Here is a 22,750-nt window from a genome sequence, read left to right as displayed (position 1 = left end):
AATAGTTGTGTGTGTGCTTGCCCTTGCTGTTCGCTTTTTTGTCCTCTCCCTCAGCTGCTGTCGTTCTGATTTTGTTCTGTCTCTGTCTAGGAGCACCCTCTTGTACTCTTCCGAGTATTTCAATCGTGGTTTCTCTTGGAGGATCCTGTTCCGTACTGTTTCCGTCCTGAGAATCAGCTTGATTGGTCGGTTTCTCCCCTTCGAGTACTCCCCTATTCTCTGAAAATTTACAATCTCGTCCATCTCTTCACCTATTTCCGTGATGATTTTCTCAATCTCCTTTCTTTCTTCCTGCTGCCTTTCAGTGTGTGTCCTTTCCTCTCTCTCCTGAAGCCCATGGATAAACTCTTGATTTTGCCCTTTCCTCCTCCCATTGCCTCACCCTCTGTGACTCTGGATCCTGCCTGTATGTGGTCAGTTTCTCCCTTGTTTTTTCCAGTGTGTGTGTGTGTGTGTGTGTGTGTGTGTGTGTGTGTGTGTGTGTGTGTGTGTGTGTGTGTGTGTGTGTGTGTGTGTGTGTGTACTCTGCTGCACTGGTCCGTCCATTAAGCATAGTTGCTTGTGTCACTAAGGTGTGTTGCTTGTGTTACTGAGGTGTGTTGCTTGTGTTACTGAGGTGTGTTGCTTGTGTTACTGAGGTGTGTTGCTTGTGTTACTGAGGTGTGTTGCTTGTGTCATTAAGGTTTGTTGCTTGTGTTACTGAGGTGTGTTGTGTCACTAAGGTGTGTTGCTTGTGTTACTGAGGTGTGTTGTGTCACTAAGGTGTGTTGCTTGTGTTACTGAGGTGTGTTGCTTGTGTTACTGAGGTGTGTTTCTTGTGTTACTGAGGTGTGTTGCTTGTGTTACTGAGGTGTGTTGCTTGTGTTACTGAGGTGGGTTGCTTGTGTTACTGAGGTGTGTTGCTTATGTCATTAAGGTTTGTTGCTTGTGTTACTGAGGTGTGTTGCTTGTGTTACTGAGGTGTGTTGCTTGTGTTACTGAGGTGTGTTGCTTGTGTTACTGAGGTGTGTTGCTTGTGTCACTAAGGTGTGTTGCTTGTGTTACTGAGGTGTGTTGCTTGTGTTACTGAGGTGGGTTGCTTGTGTTACTGAGGTGGGTTGCTTGTGTTCCTGAGGTGTGTTGCTTGTGTCACTAATATGTGTTGCTTGTGTTACTGAGGTGTGTTGCTTGTGTTACTGAGGTTTGTTGCTTGTGTTACTGAGGTGTGTTGCTTGTGTTACTGAGGTGTGTTGCTTGTGTTACTGAGGTGTGTTGCTTGTGTTACTGAGGTGTGTTGCTTGTGTTACTGAGGTGTGTTGCTTGTGTTACTGAGGTGTGTTGCTTGTGTTACTGAGGTGTGTTGCTTGAGTTACTGAGGTGTGTTGCTTATGTTACTGAGGTGTGTTGCTTGTGTTACTGAGGTGTGTTGCTTGTGTTACTGAGGTGTGTTGCTTGAGTTACTGAGGTGTGTTGCTTGTGTTACTGAGATGTGTTGCTTGAGTTACTGAGGTGTGTTGCTTGAGTTACTGAGGTGTGTTGCTTGAGTTACTGAGGTGTGTTGCTTGAGTTACTGAGGTGTGTTGCTTATGTTACTGAGGTGTGTTGCTTGTGTTACTGAGGTGTGTGGCTTGTGTTACTGAGGTGTGTTGCTTGAGTTACTGAGGTGTGTTGCTTGTGTTACTGAGGTGTGTTGCTTGTGTTACTGAGGTGGGTTGCTTGTGTTACTGAGGTGTGTTGCTTGTGTTACTGAGGTGTTGCTTGTGTTACTGAGGAGGGTTGCTTGTGTTACTGAGGTGTGTTGCTTGTGTTACTGAGGTGTGTTGCTTGTGTTACTGAGGTGGGTTGCTTGTGTTACTGAGGTGTGTTGCTTGTGTTACTGAGGTGTGTTGCTTGAGTTACTGAGGTGTGTTGCTTGTGTTACTGAGGTGTGTTGCTTGTGTTACTGAGGTGTGTTGCTTGTGTTACTGAGGTGTGTCGCTTGTGTTACTGAGGTGGGTTGCTTGTGTTACTGAGGTGTCTTGCTTGTGTTACTGATGTGTGTTGCTTGTGTTACTGAGGTGTGTTGCTTGTGTTACTGAGGTGGTTTGCTTGTGTTACTGAGGTGTGTTGCTTGTGTTACTGAGGTGTGTTGCTTGTGTTACTGAGGTGGGTTGCTTGTGTTACTGAGGTGTGTTGCTTGTGTTACTGAGGTGTGTTGCTTGTGTCACTAAGGTGGGTTGCTTGTGTCACTAAGATGTGTTGCTTGTGTCACTAAGGTGGGTTTCTTGTGTTACTGAGGTGTGTTGCTTGTGTCACTAAGATGTGTTGCTTGTGTTACTGAGGTGTTGCTTGTGTTACTGAAGTGTGTTGCTTGTGTTACTGAGGTGTTGCTTGTGTTACTGAGGTGTGTTGCTGCTTGTGTTACTGAGGTGTGTTGCTTGTGTTACTGAGGTGTGTTGCTGCTTGTGTTACTGAGGTGTGTTGCTTGTGTTACTGAGGTGTGTTGCTGCTTGTGTTACTGAGGTGTGTTGCTTGTGTTACTGAGGTGTTGCTTGTGTTACTGAGGTGTGTTGCTTGTGTTACTGAGGTGTTGCTTGTTTTACTGAGGTGTGTTGCTGCTTGTGTTACTGAGGTGTGTTGCTTGTGTTACTGAGGTGTGTTGCTTGTGTTACTGAGGTGTGTTGCTGCTTGTGTTACTGAGGTGTGTTGCTTGTGTTACTGAGGTGTTGCTTGTGTTACTGAGGTGTGTTGCTTGTGTTACTGAGGTGTTGCTTGTGTTACTGAGGTGTGTTGCTGCTTGTGTTACTGAGGTGTGTTGCTTGTGTTACTGAGGTATGTTGCTTGTGTTACTGAGGTGTGTTGCTGCTTGTGTTACTGAGGTGTGTTGCTTGTGTTACTGAGGTATGTTGCTTGTGTTACTGAGGTGTGTTGTTGCTTGTGTTACTGAGGTGTTGCTTGTGTTACTGAGGTGTGTTGCTTGTGTTACTGAGGTGTGTTGCTTGTGTTACTGAGGTGTGTTGCTTGTGTTACTGAGGTGTGTTGTGTTGCAACCCCTGAATGGGTTACAATGATTATTATGTATATGTAATGTATATTACCTTTTCATTTAATTTTATATTGCTTATATTTGCGATAGTAGCTAAATCGTAAATGTATGACTTTATATTATTATTTGACTTATATTGTTATTTAGCTTATGTTGTTAGGATGTATATAAAATGTGCTCAGTTAGGCTTGATTGTCAAACGACTGTAATTATCGCTTGTCGCTCGTTATACTGCCGGCTTCTGAGCTGCAGTTGTCCACGTAGCTATCACGTGATCGAGGGGGGGGTGTCCTCACCTCTCGTGAAGTAGTCAGTCTGCTGGAGACTCTCTTGCTGGTTGGACAGATTGTCTGTCTCATTATTCTTGTTAGTTCTGTAGAACTTTGTTCACAGAACATTGTATAGACTTAGTGATTTTCGACGTTGTACTGAGGTTGTGTGTCACATAGACACTCTGAGTATCTCAGGTCCTTAGCTATAGCTTCTGACCTAATTTTGTACTGGTTCCTGTGTATTGTCACAGTCACAGTTTTCCTATGCTGAACATAGATTCAGTATTATGGGAGTTTGGTAACTTTCGTGGAGGATCTGCAGATGGTCCCTACTTAGTGTCGTTATATTATCTCCTGATTCTGTGTCGCAGTCGCTTGATATTGCATTGCTATTGGGCTTAGCATTCTTTGTTGTTCAAGCAGACTGTTCGGGTTGCCAGTCGGTCAAGAAGTTAGTTTATTTGAGGACTTTGTCAGTCACTTGTTTAAGTCTTATTCGAGTCTTGAGACATAGCTAACTACTTACGAGCACTTACACGCATACACACTTGTATATATTTGTAATATCTTATTAAATGTTAATGTACCTGACGGTACTTAAGAATTATAAATGTGATATGTGCTTTCAGCACAATAATATTGAACTCGAGAGATTGATTTTATTTTGATTGCTGTATTTAATTTACTTTGATAATATACCTCTAGACAACTTATAGACTTAATAAATTTATTAAATTTTAATTTCTCTAGTTAGTAGCCTACCAGTTGTAATCCTAAAGCGCTATTGAACAATACTGATTTATAATGGATAATTGGACAAGGATACTGACTACTTGTTACGAAAACCCAGTAACAGGCTGGATGCTAGAAGGGCAGTCCTTTCTAGTATTCACTGGAGATCTCTATGCTTTTAGAATCGCGTTTTTTGTAACATGTTGCTTGTGTTACTGAGGTGTGTTGCTTGTGTTACTGAGGTGTGTTGCCTTCAAGATGAAAGGTGGAAGCCGAGACCTTCTGCAACCTTCCGAGGTGATCTTGAACCATGACACTGGAGCTACCTTCTCCTTCCTTGAATCAAACCTATTTATCTCCCATTGTCCAAGCTATACGGTCTTAAGATTTCCTTAATAGTAATAGTAATAATAATAATAATAATAATAATAATAATAATAATAATAGTGTAAGGCAAGCTGAGACAAAGAAGGTAATATTCTTTAGCTTATTACCTTCTTCCAAGAAACTGGAAGAAACTAAAATTCTTGTGAGATCTTTTGTGCTTAGTAATTATGCTTGGAGATTTGAGTATGAAGGAAGGAGAGAGGAAGAGGAGGACTAGGGAGAAATGGGCGTAAGTGGAACAGAGTATGGCGTAAGTGAAGCTTTGGAGAGGAAAGCTGGTACGGCTGGAAAAGGAAGAGAAATTAGAGGGTGATGGAAAGGAAGAGTGTTAGAGCAGAGTATGAGAAGAAAGAGGGAGAATATGTGAGAAGAAACAGGGAGAATGTGAGAGAAGAAAGAGGAAGCTTATTCAGTGACTGTTTGTTGATGTTTTTGAAAGTTGTTGTGAGTCGTGTTAGTCTCACACACACTGCCCGTGTCACAAGGTGTTGTGAGTCGTGTTAGTCTCACACACACTGCCCGTGTCACAAGGTGTTGTGAGTCGTGTTAGTCTCACACACTGCCCGTGTCACAAGGTGTTGTGAGTCGTGTTAGTCTCACACACACTGCCCGCGTCACAAGGTGTTGTGAGTCGTGTTAGCCTCACACACTGCCCGTGTCACAAGGTGTTGTGAGTCGTGTTAGCCTCACACACTGCCCGTGTCACAAGGTGTTGTGAGTCGTGTTAGTCTCAGACACTGCCGCGTCACAAGGTGTTGTGAGTCGTGTTAGTCTCACACACACTGCCCGTGTCACAAGGTGTTGTGAGTCGTGTTAGTCTCACACACACTGCCCGTGTCACAAGGTGTTGTGAGTCGTGTTAGTCTCACACACACTGCCCGCGTCACAAGGTGTTGTGAGTCGTGTTAGTCTCACACACTGCCGCGTCACAAGGTGTTGTGAGTCGTGTTAGTCTCACACACACTGCCGCGTCACAAGGTGTTGTGAGTCGTGTTAGTCTCACACACACTGCCCGCGTCACAAGGTGTTGTGAGTCGTGTTAGTCTCACACACACTGCCCGCGTCACAAGGTGTTGTGAGTCGTGTTAGTCTCACACACACTGCCCGCGTCACAAGGTGTTGTGAGTCGTGTTAGTCTCGCACACTGCCCGCGTCACAAGGTGTTGTGAGTCGTGTTAGTCTCACACACTGCCGCGTCACAAGGTGTTGTGAGTCGTGTTAGTCTCACACACACTGCCCGCGTCACAAGGTGTTATGAGTCGTGTTAGTCTCACACACGCTGCCGCGTCACAAGGTGTTGTGAGTCGTGTTAGTCACACACACTGCCCGCGTCACAAGGTGTTGTGAGTCGTGTTAGTCTCACACACACTGTCCGCGTCACAAGGTGTTGTGAGTCGTGTTAGTCACACACACTGCCGCGTCACAAGGTGTTGTGAGTCGTGTTAGTCTCACACACTGCCGCGTCACTAAGGTGTTGTGAGTCGTGTTAGTCTCACACACACTGCCCGCGTCACAAGGTGTTGTGAGTCGTGTTAGTCTCACACACACTGCCCGTGTCACAAGGTGTTGTGAGTCGTGTTAGTCTCACACACTGCCCGTGTCACAAGGTGTTGTGAGTCATGTTAGTCTCACACACTGCCCGTGTCACAAGGTGTTGTGAGTCGTGTTAGTCTCACACACTGCCGCGTCACATATGGTATATTACACCATTCATGATATTCTTAATAAGTTGCTTGTTGGGTCGACTCACCATTATCTGTCTATAGCTATATTATTATAATCACTAGGAAGCGCTAAACCTGCCAGGGTCATACAGCGCTGTCTACAGCTACAGTGAAGGCGACGGTCATTCATACAAGGTTGGCTCTTTACGTGTCTGCGATGTCTACAAACAATTAGTCGAATACAAAAAAATTGAGGGATGTTCTCATCCTATGAGTCATGTTAAAACTGACATCAGGGGAATTCTTTGAGACGATAGGGCATATAAAGCGTAGTAAGCACTTCATTATAGCAGTGTTTCGCTAAATGGAAGCTTTATCAGGTCATGCAGAAAACATGTAAACAACTCACGTGTCAGCTGGTCAACAGGACTTCATGCTTCTCCTGACCAAGAAAATACTGCAAGCAATCCATCCTCACAGTCAGGTAGTGATGGTGATCCACGGCACTTGTCTGCTGCCCTCACATCAACACCCCTCAAAAAAAAAGGGGGGGGGGACGTTTTAACATTTATTTTAGTGCAAAAATAAAGATTTCAGACAAATCTCAGTTTATTACTTGTCAATATATATATATATATATATATATATATATATATATATATATATATATATATATATATATATATATATATATATATATATATATATATATATATATATATATTTATATATATATATATATATATTATATATATATATTATATATATATATATATATATATATATATATATATATATATATATATATATATATATATATATATATATATATATATATATATATATATATATATATATATATATATATATATATATATATATATATATATATATATTATATATATATATATTATATATATATATATATATATATATATATATATATATATATATATATATTATATATATATATATATATATATATATATATATATATATATATATATATATATATATATATATATATATATATATATATATATATATATATATATATGGTTGTAGCCATATGACAATATAAATATGTGATAGAAAGGGCATATGTATGTCTGGTGTAGATATACAACATAGTGTAGGAGTTTGTATATCGGGTGTAGTTATATAACTCTGTGTGTATATAAGGGTACATATATTTGGTGTAGTCATGTAACAAGGTTTAGGTGTGAGGGGTAGAGAGATGTGAGAGCTTCAGGGGTTGAGGCCATGACCTGGTTGCTGGAGGAAGGTGGGGTGCAGCGCGGTAGCACATCCCCCTTAACCCAGCACCGCCACACAGCCTCCAATTGACCATCTTACCCAAGTGGATATTCTGCCTTAGGCAACAGTGACTGTCTTTAGTGCTTGGACTGCTGCAGCTGACTGGAGGATTATTTTGCCAGTCGACTGGCTTGGGCAACAAACTGGCTGACACGTTAGCCCGCGGGCCAGTCACTAAGTCATTCAGCTAAAGGGTGTGCGACCATAAACTGGTTTTAAGTGGCGGGGAAGGTAGGGTCGGGTGGGTAAGTTGTGGATGTCCCGAGGGCAAGAGGGAAAGGGCACACCAGGCCTGCCAACCTCAACGAGCCGTGACTATGTTTAAATCTTTTTTGCATTCGTTACCGTGATGTAAAAGAATACAGTCCTGCGCAATCACATCCGCTCTGTCGAGCAAGGCGACACTTCGAAAATATTTCCCGTCAGTGGTTTGTAAAGGATTAGGCCTGGAAAAAATCTGGAGTGTTGGGAAGCGTGTCGGGTGGGTGTTTGGGTGGTAAAATTGGCGCGCACCAGCTGACGAGTCCCACGGGTCGCCTGTCTCTCCTACCATCAACATTATTATTATTATTATTATTATGCTTAATAATTCCCTTCTAACATGCTTCTGCCGCTCTCACACTGTTGGGCATCTCTGCCAGTTAATGTTCATAAATTAGCTGTGATGCGCCACACCAACCACCACGAAAATGATAACAAAGATAAAAAAAAAAATAATGAAAAGGAAAAAACTCGCAGGAATGTCTCTGGCCACTCGTGGTCTGGACTCCCTGAGAACCAGAAGGTATGTTAGTACTAACAAGCTTGTATGACTGTCACGCACACCCCGCTCTAGTTTCATGCACGGTAATATACAGTTTTCAGATACACATACGAAGAATCACGTAATTTAAAAAGTGCACCGAATTAACCACACATTTTCCTGATGTTTCAACTATAAGTTTTAAGATAAGGACACAACCTGTGCGTGTGTAACAATAACATTCTTACTGATGTCTGTTCTACAGAATTTGATACTGTTTATATACACTTTTAAGGGTGTGTATCATCTTGAAAATACTGGATACCCAAGCTGGCCGCGAGGAAACACGGAAACAACGTATAAAGTTATAAAAGAATGTGAACGAATAGATCAAGAAGTTTTTTTTACTTTCAACTGGGATAACAAGAAGCCACAGATGTAATTTAAGAACCAAAAAATAAAAGCCGAAGGAATGTTGAGACATTTTTCTTCACACATACAATGGTCGAAAAATGGAATGAATATAAAAAAAAGTAGCAAGTGCTACAATCATTGGAAAATTAAATAAAAACACATGATCATATTAAGGAAGAGATTCTTCCAGCATGGTTATTTATGCTCCAGTAGCTACAAATAGGTAATTACTCTAGTATTAATAGTAAAGATTAAAGTATCTTTTGTATACTGGTGACCTACAACATTAATAACCTTCGTTAAGCAAACCACTTGTAAGGTCAGGCTATACTTAATTAACCAGGGGATATACAACACAGGTACGATAGCGGTAGTTTAATCACTGGTACCCAGCATTGGTAAGTCACGGGGTGATTAATTAATTATACCTAGCACTTGTAAGTCACAGATTATATTAATCACTGAGCAGGTCATCATCTAACAAAAACCCACATCAGTAAAATCTTTCCTCTTCCCTGAGAAACAAAACATCACTGCTGCAACTTGTTAAAACATTTACCCAAAGTTACTTTTAACTCAAATTGAATATTTTTTTTTTACATAAATGTCTTTGATATTTTAATGAAGATATTGAGATAAGCTAGTTAAAAGTAACTTGTCCAGGGATAGTTTACCGTGTTAGTACAAGGATTCCATTTGAAGCTAAAATGAAGCCTACTAACTAGGTTTGCCACCAGCCGCATCACACGTATTATAACATTACAATAAAACTGCAAACATTGTATAGGTTAGAGCTGGTTAGATCTTAGTATATAGGATAGTAAGTACGGTCAACAATAAACAGTACGTTGAAAAATAATGAAAATTGTACGTGTGTCGTTGATGCAAGGCCCTTATGTTGCTTTCTAACTTATTAACTGATGTTTATTGAAATTACTAGTAATAATGAGTAATAAAATTAAAGTGTGAATCTGAGGACGGACTTGTTAAAGGGTAGGGAAGATTTCGTACATGGGTTACCATAAAACATGGAATTTTTAAGCAATAAAATTATTGATGTGCTCTAACAGTGAACTTTATAAAAGATGTCAACCAACACGGTAAAGCAATCAGAGGTGTCAGCCAGCACGGTAAAACAAATGTGTCAGCCAGCATGATAGAGACGATGAAAGGTGTCAGCCAGCACAGTAAAACAAATGTGGCAGCCAACATGATAGAAAGGTGTCAGGCAGCACGATCAGAGACGATGAAAGGTGTCAGGCAGCACGATCAGAAATGATGAAAGGTGTCAGGCAGCATGATAGAGCAATCAAAGGTGTCGTAAATGGGAGTGAACAACCTGTCTTAGTACGCGCTATTCAGTTATGGGTGAACTTTCTTTTTTTTATTCGCATTTACTTAAAAATCACACTACAGACAGTCTAGATAGAATCTCTAGCAAAACACTTCTAAGCATATTGAAGGTTTTTCAAGATTTTGGGCGGTATAAAATGAACGCGAAGAGTTTTGTGCAATTTGAAGTTCTGTGGAAAACTTTTCTTAAATTTTCTTGCAAGGATACTTGAACCGGAATTAAAGTCTCCTTGTAAGCTGCTTCCTCAGTGAAAATTTTTGTTTAAATATCTAAGCTGAAACTGTTTAAAGATAAACACTTAAGCTTGACATGTAGAATCCTTATGCTAAATTTGAGGCATAACTGAAAAAGAAAGAGTGCCTATTATTTTCTAACACTTCCAGATAAATTTCTTTGGTATTTCCTCAAATTCAGTATTAAATGTTTTTAATATGTTTAAAAGAAATTTATGGGACCAATTTCGAGAGTTTTCTACTACTACAGCTCGGCCCTGGAATAGGCTTGTCTGGTCAACCAGGCTGTTGCTACCGGTGACCCGGTGGCTCACATATCCATCAGTCTGGTTGATCTGGCACGTGGCAGAAGATTTCTGCACTTGTTCCGAGAGTTCCTGATATCTTCTGGTAGATTGTTGAATAGGCTTGTATCATGGATGTTGATTGTGTTCTCTTAGTGTGTCCATGGCGACATTGCTTTTCACTGGGTGTATTTTACACTTTCTTCCATATCTCTCACTCCAGTATGTTATGGTAGTGTGTAGACCTGGGACGAGGCCCTCCACTCCAGAGAAGACACATTCAGAACTAGAGGGGTTTCCAGTAATTTCAAGATTACTGGCTCTTGATATGCTATAAATGATCTCTGTCTCTGTTCCAGCTCTGATATGTCTCTTGACATGATTCGCATCGTCAACACCAAACAATCCACCAGTCGAGAGAGCATGAACTATTTAAACAACATCATGAAGATTGAGACACTTATGCAGCATATGGGAATCTTTATTCAGGAAACGTTTCGCCACACAGTGGCTTCATCAGTCCAATACAAAGAGGAAGGCGTAAGGAGAGGAGGAGAATGAGGTGATCAGTCCCTCAACCTGGAGTCGATGTGTTCAGTCCATCAATCTACAAGATTGATGGACTGAACACATCGACTCCAGGTTGAGGGACTGATCACCTCATTCTCCTCCTCTCCTTACGCCTTCCTCTTTGTATTGGACTGATGAAGCCACTGTGTGGCGAAACGTTTCCTGAATAAAGATTCCCATATGCTGCATAAGTGTCTCAATCTTCAACTTGTCGGTTTTTCAAACCATTCATCACAAACAACATCATCACCGGCAGTATTTCTCTTGTTTTGAAAGCTCTCATTATCCACTTCGTCATTTGTCTAGCTTTCACAACATTTATCTTATTGTGTTTTCTAAACAAGTCAGCTGACACTACTCCTAACTCCACAGAAGATAATATATACATTTATAGATCTAATTATGTTAGCTCTACGTTTTCATTTTTAACTGGTAGTTGGTTAATAGAGTCCAAAGCCTATCGATTGCATGAAGGTTATTAAATGCATGTAACCTGTTCACCACCAGTCAAGAATACTTAGTTTTCAAGTTGTGTATATATATATATATATATATATATATATATATATATATATATATATATATATATATATATATATATATAGAGAGAGAGAGAGAGAGAGAGAGAGAGAGAATATATTTCTCAATGTACATACTTTGAGAGGTGTGCATTTCAGTATACATATACACCGAGTTTGCTTCGGTCTTCAGTTCTGATAAAGATTCATGTTATACTTGCTGGTTGTTTACGCCGGAATCCTGCCTTAATGATGCTGGCAGTCAATAGGCTCTAAATTTTAAAGCCTACTATTATAAAGAAAATAACGAAGATTTTTTTTTTTTAGCCATGATATTTTTAAGCTGGAGTGATTATCCGTCTAGCTAAATCTGGTGCCAGCTAACTCTTGCACCTGGCCTAATTGGCTTTAAATATTATAGAAATTAAGGCTTTGCATATGACGTCACGGGTTACTTGTTGGTGATAGTGGATGTAAAGTGTTTGTGTGATAAATCATTTAAGTTTCTACTGTGGTTACGGTTTGTTGTGTTGTAGTAATGTCTGTTATTGTTACTGTTTGTTGTAGTAATTGTCTCTTATTATTATTGTTTGTTTGTTGTAGTAAGCTGTTTCTTACTGTTTGTTGTTATAGTAAACTGTCACGCATTGTTTGTTGTGTTGTAGTAAGCTGTTTCTTATTGTTACTGTTTTGTTGTAGTCAAAACGTCTACGATGGTTGCTATTTGTTTTGATACAAGATGTGGTAAAATTACAAGCTGAGTGAAAAGCTTTATTCCTTAAGGCACAATATTCCCCTCAGTTATCTTTCTCACATCCGACATACAGACATAAATCATAACACTAGAATTTGTATGAGAGCATAAACCATAACACTAGAATTTGTATGGGAGCGACATTCACTGAGTAACACAGTAAATCTCCAAGCGTATATTAACCAGGTCTTTCACTAACCAGAGAACAAAATGATGTTCAACGAGGACAGAGTTCAAATATTCCGCTGTTTTGAAAGTTCGAGTTGGGTAACCCTATTTTAGTGGTTATTGACAATCTTCGCGGTAGAAAGTTTACACTAACGGGCATCATGCTACGGGAGGCGGGTGAGAGCAGAGTTCATGAAGGTTCGTGACAGGTGTTTCAAGTGGATGAAGTAGAACATGCTTGTGGCAGCAGACAGCGGCAGCCAGCCGTACCCGGGCGGCGGCAGCAGCGTTGCCCTTTAATTTTGAACTTTCCCCGCCCATTTTTCATTCGAACAGTTTGCAGCCTTGATTGGAGCTGTTAGTAGTGTCGACGGTAACGTTCAAGCTGACTGTGAGCGGCAGTGATAGCTTTTAAGTAGAAGGTTTATAACCATGGTTGAACAGTTTCTGTTGTAGTCTTGGAGAATATGGTTGGTAGCTCTGAAGAATACGGTTGGTAGCCCTGATGAATACCGTTGGTAGTCCTGATGAATACCGTTGGTAGCCCTGATGAATACCGTTGGTAGCCCTGATGAATACCGTTGGTAGCCGTGATGAATACCTTTGGTAACCCTGATGAATACCGTTGGTAGCCCTGATGAATACCGTTGGTAGCTCTGATGAATACCCTTGGTAGCCCTGATGAATACCGTTGATCCTGAAGAATACTGTTGGTAGCCCGGAAGGATAATAAGTTTATTAAGGATATTGGTAGCCGTGATGGATAATGTTGGTAGTTTTAGCGGATACAGTTGGCAGTCTGCAGTAATACAGTTGGTATCCTTGAAGATTACCGTTGGCCGCCTCGGTATCTTTGGAGGTTACGGTTGGTAGCCTTGGAGGCTATAGTTGGTAGCCGTGAATGATAAGGTAAAGGCAACATTAGTAGTTATAATGGATATAACCTTAAACATACCAATAAGTTTATTTATGAACCGCAGATACATACCAGAATATCATCTCCAACACTAGAATATCTGATGACTACAGACAAATACGGGAATGAGAGGCAGTTAGATATGATTCTAGAAACAGAAGAGAAACTTCCTTATCCTCATATCAGACATAAACAGGGATATACACCACAGCACCATATCATCCTTTGCGGATGATACTAGGATCTGCATGAGGCTGTCATCTGCTGAGGACGCGGTTAACCTCCAAGAAGATATAAACAAAGTTTTCCAGTGGGCAACGGTAAACAATATGATGTTCAATGAGGACAAATTCCAACTACTCCGTTATAGAAAACTGGAGGAGATAATAACTAGAACAGAGTATACTACTGACTCCGGCCATACAATAGAGCGGAAAAATAATGTAAGGGACCTGGGAGTAGTAATGTCTGAGGATCTCACTTTCAAGGATCACAACAGTGCCACGATCGCACGTGCAAAGAAAATGATAGGATGGATAATGAGAACTTTCAAAACGAGAGATGCCAAGCCCATGATGATCCTTTTCAAATCACTTGTTCTCTCTAGGCTGGAATACTGCTGTACATTAACATCTACATTCAAAGCAGGTGAAATCGCAGATCTAGAGAGTGTACAGAGATTCTTTACTGCACGTATAAGTTCTGTCAAGCACCTTAACTACTGGGAACGCTTGGAAGCACTTGACTTGTACTCGTTGGAACGCAGGAGGGAGAGATATATCATAATCTACACTTGGAAAATCTTGGAAGGAATGGTCCCAAATCCGCACACAGAAATCACTCCCTACGAAAGTAAAAGACTGGGCAGGCGATGCAAAATGCCCCCAATAAAAAGTAGGGGCGCCATTGGTACACTAAGGGAAAACACCATAAGTGTCCGGGGCCCAAAACTGTTTAACAGCCTCCCATCAAGCATTAGGGGAATTGCCAATAAACCCCTGGCTGCCTTCAAGAGAGAGCTGGACAGATACCTAAAGTCAGTGCCGGATCAGCCGGACTGTGGCTCGTACGTTGGACTGCGTGCGGCCAGCAGTAACAGCCTAGTTGATCAGGCCCTGATCCATCGGGAGGCCTGGTCATGGACCGGGCCGCGGGGGCGTTGATCCCCGGAATAACCTCCAGGTAACCAGGAAACTCTAATTTCTTACATCAAGACTCCTTCACCAGCAGCCAGACGCCGCTAGAGAGTGATTTTTTGTATAGCTAAGATTTGTGTACCTATTATTGTAAGCTGATCCTCTCTTTAATGTTCATGTAAATAACTCGGTTCACTTTATTCCTGTTATATCTCCTTTTATTATAACTGATTTTAAGTTTTAAGGTTTAAATAATAAAATATTACAAGGGCCTCAATTGGAAATAAGCCACTGACTTTTTTTTCGGGGGGGGGGGGGGATATCCAAGGTAATTTACACTATGTATGATAATTGTATTTATGCGTACCTGTACCTAAATAAACTTACTAACCCACTGCAGCAACCATCCTGGACAAAACTCCATCCAACTGTTTCATCTCACTTCTGCCTAAGTACATAAGGTCTGGTTGCTCTAGGACTGCCGGACTGACCACCACCTACAAAGAGTGACTAACCGATAATGTCAAAACTACTTATACTGTCTTCGGTATCGTATTCTCCGCAACAGATATCAAGTGTTGCACTTGTCAGTTTAGCAGCGCATACAATCACTAATATCATAATATACTACTTTATATATTAGTGCCAGTAACCTTAACTACTGGGAACGCTTGAAAGCACTTGACTTGTACTCGTTGGAACGCAGGAGGGAGAGATATATCATAATCTACACTTGGAAAATCTTGGAAGGAATGGTCCCAAATCTGCACACAGAAATCACTCCCTACGAAAGTAAAAGACTGGGCAGGCGATGCAAAATGCCGCCAATAAAAAGTAGGGGCGCCATTGGTACACTAAGAGAAAACACCATAAGTGTCCGGGGCCCAAAACTGTTCAACAGCCTCCCATCAAGCATTAGGGGAATTGCCAATAAACCCCTGGCTGCCTTCAAGAGAGAGCTGGACAGATACCTAAAGTCAGTGCCGGATCAGCCGGGCTGTGGCTCGTACGTCGGACTGCGTGCGGCCAGCAGTAACAGCCTAGTTGATCAGGCCCTGATCCATCGGGAGGCCTGGTCGTGGACCGGGCCGCGGGGGCGTTGATCCCCGGAATAACCTCCAGGTAACCTCCAGGTAACCAGGTAACATCTATGCTATTGTAATTTTTTCTTGCGTGTTATGCATGAAATACCAAAATAAAAACTAGCACCCAGCGCTGGAATGTCACTTTCCATAAGCATCACGACAAAAGTGAACTTGGAAAGCAAGAGTTTAACTGCGAGGTGTTCCCAGCAGTAAATTATTTCTGGCTGTAAAGGACCCAGACATGAGGGAGCGATAAAACGAAAGGAATTCATCAGGAGACTTTTAACATGCAAATCTTGAAGAGATTAACAGAATTCTCCGAGGAAGGATCAGGTTCTCAAGTTTTTTTTTTATTCACGTGGTTTAAATTTGACCTCCCAACTTGTGGAATTATGAATAGAAGTCTGCGTTGTGCTGGTGTTGAAGCAAAGTTAAAATGATTTGGAAATTAACGTATCACTTGAAAATTCTTAATCAGTTTTTTTTTTTAGCTGGAGTGAGACAAAGAACGGTTTTTACTGAAAAGAGAATTTTTTTTTTTTTTGCACACATCAAACTCAATGTAACTACAGATATTGCAAAACTAAAGAGGATAGAGAGAGAGAGAGAGAGAGAGAGTTGCCAGATTGAGGGGAAAATCCCCATTTATGGAGGAATATGAAATCATGCGGAGAAAAATGGGAGAAATTTTGAATGAAGGAAATATTAATAACAAAAAAAGGCACAATACCGTGACTGGAACGATACACAAATAACCCGCACATAAAAGAGAGAAGCTTACGACGACGTTTCTGGTCCAAGTCGGACCGAAACGTCGTCGTAAGCTTCTCTCTTTTATGTGCGGGTTATTTGTGTAAGGAAATATTTTTAAACATGCAGGGGGGGGGGCGCACTTGGACAAAGTCCAAGTACAAAGTCCTTTGTAACTATCTCTGTAGCATTTTCCAAACTATCCAGATCTTAACCACAAATATTATTAATCAAGCTTTCTGACCCTGGTTGAAAATGTATGGTGACACCGAGAAGTGGATCAGTTCTGAACTGTATAAGTGTGTATCCACTTGTAATGTTGGCAGAATGCTGAAGAGCAAAGTGTGTGTCATTTACAGTAAGGCTGACCAGCTTACTCTACTGCACCTCCTTCACTCACTGGGTAGGTCGATAACCGGCAGATTTTGCATGGCTATCAAGCCTCAATAAACAGAAATATCAGTGTGACGATGGCACTACAATAGGCTGTCAAATAATTTTTGGTATGGAGACTAGAGCCAAAGAAGCCACTGGCTGGCGAAACGTTGCCTCAATAAACATTCCTAAATATTGCCCAAGCGTCTCGTTGTTCAACTTGTAGGTTTTCAAAACCATTTTCATCAGACCCTAGATGTTGTAAGGGTTCTTAAGTGCAGTGATGGTGAATGATAACTCACTGAGACTGTTTTACTAGTATATTTAGTAAATATGTGATAGGAAGCCCAGCCTGCAGTCTGATGTGACTGACTCAGGGCACTTGACTAACTGCCAGCGTATGCCCTCGCTCGACCCAGCCTTACGGTGGGGGCAGCGTCATAGCAGGTTCAAAGTATGCTGACCTAACAGTAGTATTTGAAAAGTCCGTGGCATCACGGCTAGCGTATCTGAAATATGCTGACAGAAAGTTCAAGGTTGACTTCGATAGGTTTATGTGGTCAGAGAAGTGGCAGATGCAGTGTAATGCAGACAAGGAAATAATTACGGCACTTATAAGCTAAACAATGTCTATAGGTGTTAAAGTGAATGGGAAAAAGATCTAGGAGTTCTAGTTAGCAGAAATTTAAAGTGTTTGCAATAAAGCTAATAGAATTCTTGGCTTCACATCCAACCTCATACTCAAGTTGCATTGGACTTGCATTCTTTGGAAAGTCGTAGAATTGGGGGAGATATGATTGCTGTGCACAAATGGAAAACGGGAATAAATAAAGATGTACATAGCGTGTTGAAAATATTTAACCAAGACAGGACTCGTGGCAGTGCATTCAGGTTGGAGAAATTTAGATTTAGAAAGGATATTGGGAAATACTGGTTTGGCAGTAGAGTTGTAGATGAATGGAACAAACTGCCAGGTAGCGTCATTGAGGGAAGAACTATGGGTAGCTATATAGACTGGATGGATACATGGGGGTGTGTGAATTGGACCTGCCTAGCAAAGCCTAGTAGCCCTACTGTAATGTTCTTTCGTTCTTATCCTCCATAGTCATATGTATTAATTAACGAAAAAATAGTTGGATAGGATTTATTTAAATTATTTATGTTCCTATTGTATTTATAGTTTAACAAGGTTTAACTATGTGGTTTAAATAATAGTAACGTTTTATACATAAATGTTATTATTAACTAATGATTGTGTTTGTCAATGCATGATCCATATTGCAAATAAAACCAATTATATTACTTATTATTTATACCATAAATTTATTAAACTACCAAATATAATTTTTAATAAATTTTCAATAAAATTCAGGGGAGGTCTGAATATGAAGGAAATTGAGTCGGCTATATGAGATCTATCTGACAACCTGGAGAGTGTGCAGGGAGGATGGTGGGAGAGTGTGCAGGGAGGAAGGTGGGAGAGTGTGCAGGGAGGAGGGTGGGAGAGAGTGCAGGGAGGAAGGTGGGAGAGAGTGCAGGGAGGAGGGTGGGAGAGAGTGCAGGGAGGAAGGTGGGAGAGAGTGCAGGGAGGAAGGTGGGAGAGTGCAGGGGGGAAGGTGGGAGAGAGTGCAGGGAGGAAGGTGGGAGAGAGTGCAGGGAGGAAGGTGGGAGAGAGTGCAGGGAGGAAGGTGGGAGAGAGTGCAGGGAGGAAGGTGGGAGAGAGTGCAGGGAGGAAGGTGGGAGAGAGTGCAGGGAGGAAGGTGGGAGAGAGTGCAGGGAGGAAGGTGGGAGAGAGTGCAGGGAGGAAGGTGGGAGAGAGTGCAGGGAGGAAGGTGGGAGAGAGTGCAGGGAGGAAGGTGGGAGAGAGTGCAGGGAGGAAGGTGGGAGAGAGTGCAGGGAGGAAGGTGGGAGAGAGTGCAGGGAGGAAGGTGGGAGAGTGTGCAGGGAGGAAGGTGGGAGAGTGTGCAGGGAGGAGGGTGGGAGAGAGTGCAGGGAGGAAGGTGGGAGAGTGTGCAGGGAGGAAGGTGGGAGAGTGTGCAGGGAGGAAGGTGGGAGAGTGTGCAGGGAGGAGGGTGGGAGAGAGTGCAGGGAGGAAGGTGGGAGAGTGTGCAGGGAGGAAGGTGGGAGAGTGTGCAGGGAGGAAGGTGGGAGAGTGTGCAGGGAGGAGGGTGGGAGAGAGTGCAGGGAGGAAGGTGGGAGAGTGTGCAGGGAGGAAGGTGGGAGAGTGTGCAGGGAGGAAGGTGGGAGAGTGTGCAGGGAGGAGGGTGGGAGAGAGTGCAGGGAGGAAGGTGGGAGAGTGTGCAGGGAGGAAGGTGGGAGAGTGTGCAGGGAGGAAGGTGGGAGAGTGTGCAGGGAGGAAGGTGGGAGAGTGTGCAGGGAGGAGGGTGGGAGAGAGTGCAGGGAGGAAGGTGGGAGAGTGTGCAGGGAGGAAGGTGGGAGAGTGTGCAGGGAGGAAGGTGGGAGAGTGTGCAGGGAGGAAGGTGGGAGAGTGTGCAGGGAGGAAGGTGGGAGAGTGTGCAGGGAGGAGGGTGGGAGAGAGTGCAGGGAGGAAGGTGGGAGAGTGTGCAGGGAGGAAGGTGGGAGAGAGTGCAGGGAGGAAGGTGGGAGAGTGTGCAGGGAGGAGGGTGGGAGAGAGTGCAGGGAGGAAGGTGGGAGAGTGTGCAGGGAGGAAGGTGGGAGAGTGTGCAGGGAGGAAGGTGGGAGAGTGTGCAGGGAGGAGGGTGGGAGAGAGTGCAGGGAGGAAGGTGGGAGAGTGTGGGAGCAAGGTGGGAGAGTGTGGGAGCAAGGTGGGAGAGTGTGGGAGCAAGGCGGGAGAGAGTGCGGGAGCAAGGTGGGAGAGTGCGGGAGCAAGGTGGGAGAGTGCGGGAGCAAGGCGGGAGAGTGCGGGAGCAAGGCGGGAGAGTGCGGGAGCAAGGCGGGAGAGTGCGGGAGCAAGGTGGGAGAGTGTGGGAGCAAGGTGGGAGAGTGTGGGAGCAAGGTGGGAGAGTGTGGGAGCAAGGTGGGAGAGTGCGGGAGCAAGGTGGGAGAGTGAGGGAGCAAGGTGGGAGAGAGTAGGGAGGAAGGTGGGAGAGTGTGCAGGGAGGAAGGTGGGAGAGAGTGCAGGGAGGAAGGTGGGAGAGTGTGCAGGGAGGAGGGTGGGAGAGAGTGCAGGGAGGAAGGTGGGAGAGAGTGCAGGGAGGAAGGTGGGAGAGTGTGCAGGGAGGAAGGTGGGAGAGTGTGCAGGGAGGAAGGGCGGGAGAGAGTGCAGGGAGGAAGGACGGGAGAGAGTGCAGGGAGGAAGGGTGGGAGAGAGTGCAGGGAGGAAGGACGGGAGAGAGTGCAGGGAGGAAGGGTGGGAGAGAGTGCAGGGAGGAAGGACGGGAGAGAGTGCAGGGAGGAAGGGTGGGAGAGAGTGCAGGGAGGAAGGGTGGGAGAGAGTGCAGGGAGGAAGGGCGGGAGAGAGTGCAGGGAGGAAGAGTGGGAGAGAGTGCAGGGAGGAAGGGTGGGAGAGAGTGCAGGGAGGAAGAGTGGGAGAGAGTGCAGGGAGGAAGGGCGGGAGAGAATGCAGGGAGGAAGGGCGGGAGAGAGTGCAGGGAGGAAGGGTGGGAGAGAGTGCAGGGAGGAAGGGGGGGAGAGAGTGCAGGGAGGAAGGGTGGGAGAGAGTGCAGGGAGGAAGGGTGGGAGAGAGTGCAGGGAGGAAGGGTGGGAGAGAGTGCAGGGAGGAAGGGTGGGAGAGAGTGCAGGGAGGAAGGGTGGGAGAGAGTGCAGGGAGGAAGGGTGGGAGAGAGTGCAGGGAGGAAGGGTGGGAGAGAGTGCAGGGAGGAAGGGTGGGAGAGAGTGCAGGGAGGAAGGGTGGGAGAGAGTGCAGGGAGGAAGGGTGGGAGAGAGTGCAGGGAGGAAGGGTGGGAGAGGGGGAGGATGGAAGGGATAGATGACATAGATAAATAAGTTGTAATAACAGAGGTGTGTCTGTGTACTTACCCCGTCAAGTTTAACCCCTATTTTATGGATTAAAATATTAATCGGTGATTTATAGATCACATGCAGCCTTTATGACCCGCATGTAGTGACAAGCTTTAAACCTCATATTAATAATAATAATAATAATAATAATAATAATAATAATAATAATTAATAAAATGAGAAAAATTGAATCAGGGAAACATGTATGGCCGCTGCTCCATTACACATTTGCTATATATAGTCTGCGTTACCCTTTTCCCCATACTTGCACTACATGTTTACTGCCTGCCTGGCTTTAAAGCTTTAGTCTGGGAAAAGATTTAAGACTTGTGTGGTGCCATTGCGTGGCTGAGCGGCCATGATGGGTGGCGAGGCTGTACCTGCAGTGTTTACAACCACCAGACTTAGTGGTGCTTGGTGTTTTGTGTCCTAGTGGGTCGCTGAGTGAGTATGTCTTTTAGGTTTTGTGATCCTATTCACCGATATGTTTGTGAAGGTCGAGTTCCGGCTCCTGCTCCCAACTTTTAACCTTCATCGCCCGTCATTACTAGTTTCTGGCCGCTTGAGTATATCGTTCTTAGAATTATGTATCCTATTTAAGGGGGCGGTCCCTTACCTCAGCGAAGAGGCTCTTGATTCGAGAACTCAGAAGGTACACCGCATACAAACATAAGAGGTCATCAAATAGAACGAAAGGAACGTGTGGAAGACCTAGGAGTAATTATTTTAGCTGACTTTTCTTTCAAAGATCACAATAAGACCAATGTCACGACAACCAGGAAGATAACGGGGTGAATAATGGGAACTTTTTAAACAAGGGACATAATGTCAAGGGTGACACTTTTCAAATCGCTTGTGTTCTCAGTGGGTAACGTTTTCTTTCAGGGCAGGAAAAATATCATAGCTGGAACAGTTACAGAGATCGTTCACGGCCCTCATTAAGGTAATAAAACATTTAGATTACTGGGGACGCCTTGAAATCTTAAATATGTACTCACAGGAGTGAGGGAGAGAGATACCTGATAATATATACCTGGAAAGTACTTGAGGACCTTGTCTCAAATCTACACACTGCCGTAACAACATACTAGAGTGAGAGATATGGGAGGAAGTGCAAAATAAACCCAATGAAAAGCATGGGCGCCGTGGGCACAGTAAGGGAACACTGTATCAACGTTCGTGGCTCCAGACTATTTACAATCTTAGGAGACATCAGTAACACTGCTGGGACAAGTGTAAGATAAGATAAGATAAGATAAGATTTCGTTCGGATTTTTAACCCCGGAGGGTTAGCCACCCAGGATAACCCAAGAAAGTCAGTGCGTCATCGAGGACTGTCTAACTTATTTCCATTGGGGTCCTTAATCTTGTCCCCCAGGATGCGACCCACACCAGTCGACTAACACCCAGGTACCTATTTGCTGCTAGGTGAACAGGGCAACAGGTGTAAGGAAACGTGTCGAAATGTTTCCACCCGCCGGGAATCGAACCCGGGCCCTCCGTGTGTGAAGCGGGAGCTTTAGCCACCAGGCCACTGGAAACTGGAAACTGGACACGTATCTTCACCAGGAGTCGGATCAACCAGGCCGTGATGGATATGTGGGTCAGGAGGATAGCAGCACAACCTGGTTAACCAGGGAAACAGCGGACGAGCCCGCCCCTCCATTTTGCCTCACTAGTAGGGTTATGTCCCGTTTTGTGAAATCCAGCTCCTTGGCCCTATTCTTACGTAGCTTTGGTGATGCTGAGGTGATTGTATCACTCAGCCTGATGGAAAGTGTGTCATATCAGGGTGCATTAGGTGACCCTCGTGAGACATAGGGCGGCCATCTGGCAGGATCACTGATAACAGCAGTACTACTGGAGGCTGCCTGGGGATCCAGGAGTGCCAACCTTTGGTGTATGACTGCAGGCATTCTTGCTGACTCGCCCACCGCTTCTGTTAGCGTTCGTTCTTTTGACTAAATAGGTGGTTTTACTTAAACTTACTCGGGCAATTCTGGTGGTGTCAGTCTGGTGTTGTGCATCAGGCAGAGTAAGAGGTGATTTCTAAGGAACACACTTCCAGTCTCCATGAAGGTGACTGTGGGTACATAGACCGGGGCGCAGGGGCCTTGACCCCCGCGGTTTCTT

At 43.6% G+C, this 22,750-nt stretch overlaps 1 protein-coding gene across 5 annotated transcripts in view; it reads left to right on the top strand.

Moving 5' to 3' along the window:
* Positions 1 to 22,750, top strand: part of kcc (solute carrier family 12 member kcc) — a 489,611-nt gene that overhangs the window by 349,400 nt on the left and 117,461 nt on the right. The window contains exon 1 of one of the 5 annotated variants that reach the window (XM_053771238.2): positions 8,128 to 8,160. The exons of the other annotated variants lie outside the window; for them this stretch is intronic. The gene's annotated coding sequence lies outside the window, so the exon portion shown is untranslated. Of the gene's footprint in view, positions 1 to 8,127; positions 8,161 to 22,750 lie in introns of those variants that run through there. 5 annotated transcript variants of the gene reach the window in all.

This window comes from Cherax quadricarinatus, chromosome 5, assembly GCF_038502225.1.
Source record: "Cherax quadricarinatus isolate ZL_2023a chromosome 5, ASM3850222v1, whole genome shotgun sequence".
In the NCBI taxonomy this organism is placed as follows: domain Eukaryota; kingdom Metazoa; phylum Arthropoda; class Malacostraca; order Decapoda; family Parastacidae; genus Cherax; species Cherax quadricarinatus.
This window is presented reverse-complemented; position numbering and strand designations above follow the sequence as displayed.